This window comes from Limulus polyphemus, unplaced genomic scaffold (assembly GCF_000517525.1).
Source record: "Limulus polyphemus unplaced genomic scaffold, Limulus_polyphemus-2.1.2 Scaffold702, whole genome shotgun sequence".
Taxonomy (NCBI): Eukaryota; Metazoa; Arthropoda; class Merostomata; order Xiphosura; family Limulidae; genus Limulus; species Limulus polyphemus.
Window position 1 is genome coordinate 329081 of NW_013666312.1, and position 10574 is coordinate 339654.

General features: G+C 30.8%; 1 long non-coding RNA gene across 7 annotated transcripts in view; it reads right to left on the reverse strand.

Moving 5' to 3' along the window:
• Window positions 1-1210: 1210 nt before the first annotated feature.
• Window positions 1211-10574, reverse strand: part of LOC106460076 — a 13089-nt gene continuing 3725 nt past the window's right edge. For 6 of the 7 annotated variants that reach the window (XR_001290863.2, XR_002610670.1, XR_002610672.1 and 3 more), the window contains exons 3-7: window positions 9222-9313; window positions 7767-7874; window positions 7404-7543; window positions 4581-4677; window positions 1211-2977 (exon numbers count right to left, since the gene is read on the reverse strand). This is a non-coding gene — a long non-coding RNA (uncharacterized LOC106460076). Of the gene's footprint in view, window positions 2978-4580; window positions 4678-7403; window positions 7544-7766; window positions 7884-9221; window positions 9314-10574 lie in introns of all 7 variants that reach the window. The other variant, XR_002610669.1, reaches the window with a different exon arrangement.

Genomic DNA, 10574 nt, shown 5'->3' on the forward strand with positions numbered 1-10574 from the left:
GCATATAAATAGCAGATTGGTTTTAATTATAATAAATCCAAGATAATGCATGTGGGTTATCATAGTTTGAATTAGGAGTATCATTTGGATAGGAATAACCTTAACAGTGTTATGAAGGAAAGGGATCTTGGTGTAATAGTCTATCATCTCTAAAACCATGCAAGCAGTGTGCTGCTGTTAGTGGTAGGACAAATATGATCTTAGGTTGTATCTACAGAAATACTGAATACAAGTCTAAAAATGTTATAATTTCATTGTACAGGTCACTGGTTAGGCCACATTTGGAATATAGTGTTTATTCTTGGGCTCCTTACCTTAGGAAACACATTGAATTGTTGGAGAGGGTTCAGAGGAGGGTTACTAGAATGGTGCCTGGGATGGATGGGTTGTCATACAAGGAGAGGCTGAAATCACTCAAATTGTTTTCTCTTGAAAAAAGAAGAGTTAGGGGGGAATCTGACTGAGGTATTTAAGATTGTAAAGGGAATTAGTGCTGATGTATCATCTTTTTCATATTTAACAGTGAGAATAGTAGGACTAGGGGACACAAATATAAATTTTGGCAAAGAAGGAGTCATCTTCAGCTAAGACAGTTTCATTTTTCTAACATGGTGGTTGGCTTTTGGAATGGGTTGCCTTCAGTAAATTTAAGTGAGTTTAAGAAAAACCTGGCTTTAAGATTTTTTTAAATTATTTTAATTTAGTTTAGAGGATGGAATAGCCGAGATGGACCAAAGTGTCCCATGTTACCCCAAAACATTATGTTATGTTATTCTTTAATACTATTGGTAGTTTTGCTGACTGTAGAATGGTGACAGACCATTTGGCAGCCCTCACTCCTGCACTAAATTTATATGCCAAAATTATGATCTTTTGTAAAAAATATTGCAGGGTTTTATAACTAAATTCTGTTATTGTTCAAAGCAGTTCATTATAGATCTTTTAAAATGTAATATATTATTTAACTAATTATAAGATTTACCATTGCACTCAAATATAATAGATGCAAATAAACTGCCACTGTTAATGACAATAGCTATAGAAATTTGGTATTATCTCAGTTAAGAAAAACTGAGAAGTTACATTTCAAATATTAAAGAAATTAATTACATCAAAATATTTTAAATGATTATAACAGTAATAAAGTTATACTGTAACAATTCTTTTGTTCTACACTAACAATAATTCAAATGTTAATACCACGATTCTTAAAAAACAAATAAGGTATTTTATGACTTCCACAAATTAAACGGAATGTATTCATGAGTCAAAAATGGTGAACTCAGACCTTTATAAACAACACAACTGAACTTCAAATTTCTAACTCAACACTGATACAAGAAGTTAGGAAAAAGTACTAGAAAGAAAAACCTAACTTTGTTAATTATCACAAAACCTATTTAATCATACAACACTTTCACACTCTGATTAATAAGAATTTGTAAAACACAACACTTCTAAATTATAACCAAGTTTCAAGTAATATTCAATCTAAAACTCCATATTCTCGAGTATCTAAGTAGTAGTTTTCAGTTTTCTTTTATTTTCTACCAGATGATGAGATTATAGTTAAGAGTGGGATGATTATTGGCTACTGACAAATATCTGATTGACTTATCCATTTACAAAGAGTAAAAGACTGATTAAAATATGACCATAATTATCATAACAAAGCCTTCAATGCAACTGTCTCACTATAAGAATAATTTTACAATTAATTCTAACAGGATTTGAACTGGCATAATACATAAACAATCACAAGAAACAGGTCAACTAAACAACAGAGGAAAAGTTATATAGAATAAAAATATAATAATAATTAAATAATTTAAAAAATGAAGGAATACACCTCCCATTCCATCTGAAGAAGTGATAAATTTAATTACTTTGTACATACATCTCAACTTTCACATAAAGTATACCTTTTCATCCAAAACAACACTGAGTACACTATATGGTATTATATCATGATAACTTTGCAATAATCAGGTTATATGTACCCAAAGTTCTGGCTGTTCAGCTTACCAGAACAATAGCAGAAGTCAGTTACATATTTTTCTTTTACCATCATTATAATGAAATTTTTGGCTCTGATTCAGTGTAGCAGAATAATATTGAAGCAAAAGGTACATTGCTGTTATTGTTGTTTGTAATTAAGCACAAAGATACACAATAAGCTATCTGTGCTCTGCCCACCACAAGTATCGAAACCCAGTTTTTAGCATTGTAGGTCCGCACTAGGGGGCAGGTACATTGCACACTTTTCTCCTTGAAAATAGAGAGTCCTGTAAGACATCTTTAATCAATGTGATGATTTTGTTACAGCACTCTTTAACTCACATTTGGCTGAGTATCAGCAGCAACTGTTGTAGTATCCAGAGTTTCCCATCAGCTCAGACGATAACATGCTGGTTCATGAACAAATGTATAAATTTTTTAATTTGATACATGATATTTACTCTGTATAACATCACTTCTAAGATCTTTAAGTTCATAAATTAATGATGTTCTACATCTCACAATTTCATAAAGTTCCACTTAGAAGGTGAAGATTTAGCTTAAAACTTGTTTACAGCAACTGATACAGGATGATATTTTAACAAAACTGTATCACTTGCTAGAAATACTGCTAGCCATCTTCTGCAATTGTACTATTTCTGCAGTACATCCACCTTCTGCACTATGTTTTGTAGTTCTACTGTGTATTCATTGACAATCTCTCCCCTGGTCAGGTATTCAGTTAGACAATCTTAAGGCAAGATTATCTTAAATCACAAATGCAGCTTAGTTGGTGTAAAATGTGTCTTTTCTCAAATTGAAATTCTAATTCAACAAGAAAAGTTAAGTAAATAAACATCCCAAATTTTGTGATAGTTGTGAACATCTGCAGACATCCTTCTCCTCATGTTCTTGTTTACTCTGTTATATTTCACTGAGGTAGCAAATATATTCTTCTTATCCATTGTCTTGTATGTTTCTGTCATTAATTAAAAGATAAACATTGTCAAAAACTAGAACCTGGGAAAAACACATTTATAAAAGCACTGCTGTACAAGCTCTTTACAATGATTTGAGTGTTAATTTGCCTTAATGGGTACAGTTAAACCTATTTACTATAACAGTCGGCCACAACCAATAAATAAGTATTTCCAGCATTAGAACTTTAATATACATATCAACACTTACAATCTCATCAGGTTCAGTTGGGTTAGTACTCCATTAAACCTGCAGGTTTTATCATTTTTTTAACTATCATACTTTGTTGTCTGGAAAACATAAAAAGATTCAACATAATTTTTAGTATCTTTTTTTCATTCCAGGCTAACAGCCCCATTTTACTGTTTTATTTATTACTAAATGACCAGCAGTTGGTCATGTAATTTCAGCAAATACAAGATTTAATGTCTTAGAAATAACAAGTTTAAATTCATGATTATTTGCAACTCTTCTTGCTTAACATAACAAACATATGATCCCTTAAAATAAAGAACTGTGATTTGCCAATTTTTTTCTGCAACTAGTAGATGAATAGATAAATCTTCATTTTTCAAGGAAGTATATGTGTGTTTATAGTCACTGTCTCTTAAGTAATCTGCAGTTAATTGTTACCCATCTTTAACTTTTTCATTATGGCTAAGTCAAAGCGCACATGTCATGACATTTTTCAAAATTTAATCAAACAACTTTCTTATCAATGTATGTTAATAAACTTAGCATAAAACTGTCCAACCTCAAAGTTTTTTACCTTCAAACACAGGCTGCTGCAGTTCCCAACCAATTAGAGGCAAAAACTATACTTAATTACAAGCAACAATCTAAAATTTGCAACATTTACTTTCTTGATTTGCTGAAAGATCAATAAATTTATCAAACATTTCTGAGAAGCCCCTCTCCTCTTTCTCTTCCTTTTGAAATATTTTGCTAATCAACTTTACATATCTGGTAGACATGTTTATAACCAATGAAAAGAGTAGATACTCCTCTATATAAGCCTTACTTTCAGTTTTGGTAGGGAAATTATTCAGTCGGTAGAAATTTCTTTGTGTGATCATAATACTGCTGCTTTGAACAGCTAAGGGAATTTTTATAACATATTTAGAAAGCTAGATAAATTACAGTAGTTTTAGGATATTCTATTCTAGTGACTGATACATTTTTGTGTTCTAAAATGTATATTTGAAAGTTACTGCTGCTCCAAGCAGCTAAAGGAAGTTTTGTAAGTTGCTTATAACTTACTTAGAAAGCCAGATAATTTATAGTAGTTAGGGGATATTTCATTCTAGGTACTGATACAATTTTGTTCTAAAATTCATATTTGAAAGCTACATGAATTATTTTTTCAGATAACCAAGTTTGTGAGACTCAGTGAGGCTTAGTGAAGGGCAGCTTCAGCGTAAAATCTCTGAGTTATCACAAATCCTTGTTTTTTATGTATATTTTTTATTTATTGTTATATATTTTTAATATAAATAACTAATATGTAAAAGTTATAAGCTGCTTACTTAGTCTAACAACGTGTCAATAAAATAAAAAATCTACAATTTCACAAGTTCAAGGCAAATAAACATGTTTTAATGTACCATGATGTGCTGTTTATGTTACAGTGCCAAAGTCAGCTCCCACTGTGATGTATTGCTTTGTTGACACAAGGTTTACTGCTCTAGTTGGTACAAAGTACTGGAATAAAAAAAATGTGAAAAGATTAACTTTTAAAATAGATAATTTTGAATTTTTTTTTATCCAAACTGCAATCTGTTCAGAGGAAAGGATAGTATTACTCATTTTATTTGATATTTTTCAATTGTACGTTGTTGATTTTCTTCAAGTAAGTTGCTAGTTTTAGGGTAAAGAAAATAAGAGATGAAATATATAATTTTACTTAAAAAAACATTTGGTATGCATTTAAGTTACACAGCAGTGATGAATTCAGGGGGTGTACAGGGGGAATTTTTGCTGGTGTAAAAATATCACCCCTTGAAGTACACTATTTTCCATTTTGTCAAATTTTAATTCATTCCCCCAGTTTCACCCCCCCTGGTGGAAAGATCTGGATTCAATGTTGTTATACAGTTATGTGAGTGAAATATGAAAACTGCAAGGAAAAATAAATATTTTTATTATTAGCATGAAAATTCTTTTTCAGACTGACTCAGTAAAGGCTTTAAAAATTTAGACAAATCTTTAGTAGAAATACTACATTAAAAATCTTATTTTTTATGTAAAACAGATTTTAAAGTTTACTAAAACCTTGCAAAATTTCAAGAAGTTACACAGTAAATTCAGAGTGCTAATATGTATGGTTTCACAGCTTTAGAGATTGGTCCAGTGGCCCAAGTTGCTTGTCAAAAGTAATTGCTAATAATGGCTAAAAGATTAAGGGATAATTTACAAAAATCCAGTATTAGAATTTTTCAGATAGATCAACAGGCTGTTGTGAAAAAGCACAAGGTAACTGGTGATCATGTCTTTCCTATAGATCACTGAAAAAATAAAATTGCAATTTCAGAGACCAATGCATTAGCCTTCCAGCTAGACCTTGAAGCAGTCTTCAGCCATTATAGAGCAGCATATTTTGTGACAACCACATATTCTTTGCCTTCTAAGTACATTTAAAATATTTCCAAGGTCCAGAAAACTGCTGAACATTAGAATTCTGTTGTCATAAAGATCAACTCAGCTGAATTGAATGCTCTGTTTGCTTAAGCAATTACACGTTTCTAACACAGAACTGTACATAATCCAACTGTTGAAGAATCAGTATGGAGATAATAATATTCATCTCTTTGTGGAAGCTGTAATACTGCTTTAATTTCAGACAAGTGTCTTTAAACAATGTAATGTAATTACATTTTATTTATTTTTCTTCATAATTGATATAAAGGCTCAGAAACAGTGGAAACTCTTGGTACAAATTGATTATATCATCTTCACACTCCCAAGAAACTTCTCAGTTCTTTACAATTCTTTGGGGTTGGAAAATTTTCTTCAACTGTAATTTTGTTGGAGGTTTTGTGTATACCTTTATGAATTATTTTAAAACCCAAGTAAGATACATTGGATTTACAAAGTTCACTTTTACTAACCATGACAGTTCATTTTGGTTTATGAATTATATAAAACACAAGTGCAAGGCCTGTTAAATGTTGTTCAAAAGTGGATGAGCATAAACTATGTGATCTATGTATGTGTCACAACAAACCCCTTTTTTATTCTTTCTAGTAACTTACTCACAAGCCTAAATTTGAAAAGTAACGGAAACATTTTTTAATCAAAAAAGCATAACTTTAAAGTGGATGAGCATAAACTATGTGATCTATGTATGTGTCACAACAAACCCCTTTTTTATTCTTTCTAGTAACTTACTCACAAGCCTAAATTTGAAAAGTAACGGAAACATTTTTTAATCAAAAAAAAGCATAACTTTAAAGTGGTAAAGGCCGTATTTTGTTAGAAATGCAGCTTTCTGTCTATCTTCAGGTTTTACAAGAACTTGACAGTAACCAGATGCCATATCCAGGATCCTGATATACTTTCTTCTGCATTTGTCAATGCAATTAACAGGTTATTAATAACTGGTAATGGGAATTTGTCTGTTACTATCACTTTGCTTAATTTCCTGTACCACATAAAATCTGAATTCACAGTTTTATTTTTAATATGACTAATAGTGATACCCATGATGAATTTGATGGTTCAATTAAATTATCATTAACATGAATTTTCAAAACAACAAGGGTTGGGCCATCTAGGCCCATCATTTCCTCTAAACTAAACTTAAAAAACAAATTCAAAGTCAGCTCTTATCATTCAAATATTTATCAAAGCTTCCTTTTAATCTACTGCATCCACCACATCTGAAGGCAACCCATTCTAAAGGCCAACCACCCTGTTAGGAAAATAAAACTGTCTTAGTTTAAGATGATTTCTATCCTCCAAAATTTGTGTGTGTCCCATAGTCTTACCATTCTCAACAATCTTAAACACTTCAATCAGATCCCCTCTGACTCATCTTTTTTTAAGAGAGGACAATTTCAGAGATCCCAACCTGTTCTTGTATAACAATCTTTCCATGCCAGGTACTATTTTAGTAGCCCTCCTCTAAACCCTTTCCAATAATTAAAAAATAATTCAATGTCCTTCCTAAGGTAAGGAGCCCAAGACTGAAAGTATTCTAAATGTGGCTTAATGAATGATTTATAAAATGACATTATAACCTCTTTAGACATTTACTATGCAGTAACCTCTTCAAAGAATGTCAAAAGATTAGTAACTCACCAATTACTTATAAAATGGCATTATAACCTCTTTAGAATACCAAGATCCTTTTTTCTATAACACTTTTAAAGTTATTCTCATCATAATTATACTTATAATTCAAATTGTAATATTCCCACTTGTATTACCTTGCGAAGGTCAAAACACTGAGCCTGAGGTACTCCACTTGCAACATTAATCCAATTAGAATCAGTTCCATTTATAACAATTCTCTGCTTTCTTCCAACCAGACAATTTTCTATCCAATGAGCCAAGCGAACTCTCACACCTACAAAGATAACTTGTCAAAGGCTTTCTGAAAATCTACATACATTAAATACACATCTTTACGCACATCTGATAAGCAGTAATTTCTTCAAAGAATGTCAAAAGGTTAGTAAAGCACAATTTTCCCTAATGAAACCATACTGACTATCTAACCAAATTTTAAACTTTGTTAAATGACTTTGCAAAACATCTTTTATCAGATTTCATCCAAAAACGTTTCTTACCATTGATGCAAGACTAATAGGCCTATAATTACTTGAACAGTTTTTATCACCTCCATTGAAAAGGGTAGTAACATTAACCAACTTCCAATCTTCTGGCACCTGTCCACTCTTCAAGAACTTAAAGAAAAAATAGTAGCAAGTGGTTCATTTATTCAACTAACCTCCTTCAAAACCCTTGAGGAAACATTGTTTAAATCATCCTTAGTAAACATTGAAGAAAAAGTAGAATTCAATAATCTAGGCATTCTATAACCATTGGATATTAGTCTCCCTGTATCATCCCTAAAAGGACTTACTCCCATCCTAAAATTTTGTTTACCTATAATGTGTTTAAAAAAAATCCTTAAGTGTTAATTTTTATATTTTCAGCCAACTTTTTTTTTCATATTCACTTTTCGATTTGAAGGAAACATAGAAAGGAACAACTATTGGATTGTTCAATTATGATTAATGAAAACATTCTTAGCAAATGCTTCCCAGTAGTTACTTCTTTTTATTGTATAAAATCCAGCCTAAACAAAATCGTTATTGCAAGATTTTGCAAAAAATGAAGTGTATGTTGGATAACGCATGTTAATTCAGGATAAAAATATTCTTAAGACTTACAATTAGCCACTCCATTAGCAAGAAAAAGTTTTTCTTTTTGCCATTTCAATAATTGAACCTTTGAGCTTCTTTTATAGATTTCTAACCATATTTTTTGTCTATACATAACAGTCAGATCAAGTATCTATACATCAGATGAGACCCACAACACTTATTTTTACTGCAATGTTTGGAAAGTTTGTTTGTGTGTGTTTGTTAAATAAAACATGGGTTTAGGTCTTTGCAGTTTCAAAACTCTCACCTTTGATCCATTCTGTTACTTCCTTGACTGCATATTATTTTTGTCTGTATTTGTTTTTTACTCTTAACATTTCAATCACTCTGAAAATTATTATTTCCATATTGATATTAATATTGCTTCATCAATTTTAGAACATTGGCAATAGATCTAACATGATGCAACCTTAACTATCTTTTTTTATGATATATGTAATTGAGAAATAATACATTTCACCATTCAGTAGTGTAAGAGTTCCAAATTTTATATAAGGAAACTGTTTTCCAAATAAAAGTTTCAGCAGTTATATTTTTTTTTAGGTTTATACTTTTAACAAAATACTTCCTATCCTAATGTTATTTTATCAATTAAGCCAGGGTATAAATCACTTAAAAGCTTTATTCTATTTTATCCATGTTTCAAACTTATTGATTTCCACCACTTGGCAGAACTGCCAGCTATACAGACAGAGACTGTAACTATCAATCTAATTTCTGGAATCTGACACACATAATAAGAATAATCCTGTTCTGAACCAATGTTAAATTATTTTTCATCTACACTATATATTAATCCAAGTTTTAATCCCAAGTCGTTTATTAAAACTGTCATAAGTTCAATCGAATGGATACTCATAAGTCAGAAATGCTGGCTATGGACTCGTACAAATGACACAACTGAACATCAAACTCAACACCAGATTTTTTCATATGCTTCATTGGCTCTGTAAGGAAATATAAGCACAACACATTATATTATTATCTTTATAAAGTGTTATCATTAAAGTGATTTCAGAATTTTTTTTCAAAGTAAAATAATTTATTTCATACTAATTCATTTTTAATTCTACATCTTTTTTTACCTCTGTAATATGCCAATACAATAAAAGAAAATTTCTATGTGAAATATATAATTACAAAGAGTTTGGACTAACTTGAACCCTACTATCCAAAATTTATCTTCACTTGTTCAGATAAAGCGATTTCAAATGGTAATAATACTTGTTAATGTTGTAGAATATTTGCAAAATTTTTAATTCAAGCTATGAGAATATTTACAAAGAATCAATTTTCACACGTTTTTATCATTCCTAAGTAACATCATGGTGTTAAAACAGTTTATGTTATGTATTTATTTATCCATGCTGCATTCATTATGCATATGACATATATGACTGAAAGTGTACTTTCAGAGATTGAAACATCACACTTTTGCGTTCAACTTGAAGGTTATAAGAAGTGTTTAACAGTGTTTCCTCAGCATGTAAATTTGCCCAGTTTTAAGTGTCAGTGTTACCTTAATTCTGTGCCTCGTACAAGATGTTGATTGGCTTGGTAAACATGTAACATCTACACATACCAAGCTGTAGTGTATAAAAATTTAACTACCATGTTAAGTAAGAGCTGGTTAATAACTTACATAAAGTAACCTGTATAGGATAGCTGTTAATATACAGGCTTTATGATATAGTTTACAGTCTACTGGTACTTGATATCAATGTTAATGAGTTGGGTATAATATTTTAGTATTTGGTGATGTAGTACCCCTAGTGTTATTGTCTTCACCACTCAGCTTAATAACACTTGTCCAGTTTACATGAATTGACATTTGTGTTGTATGTTATGTATCAATAAATAGTTCCTGGGAATCCACAAAGTCACCTTATTGAGTCAAGCTAATCAAGGCTAATGTAGAAAATTTAGTGTTCAAATGGGGGGGGGGGGCATTCTCTGAACTGGGAGATTAGCGGTATTTTCCTCGGCCCCATAAATCAGAAACCCTAATTTTAATTAGTTGATTATTTTTGTGACAATTGCTTTGATCATAATTTTGATTAATTGGCTGTTGGAATAGCTAAAAAATTGCTTTAATTGTAATTCTGACTAATCAATTAGTTTATGTTAAATTGCACGGCTTTAGCCACCTCAATATCCTAAACATTTAATTTCTTTAGTATTGTTGAAGAGCAAAAATGAAATGTTAAA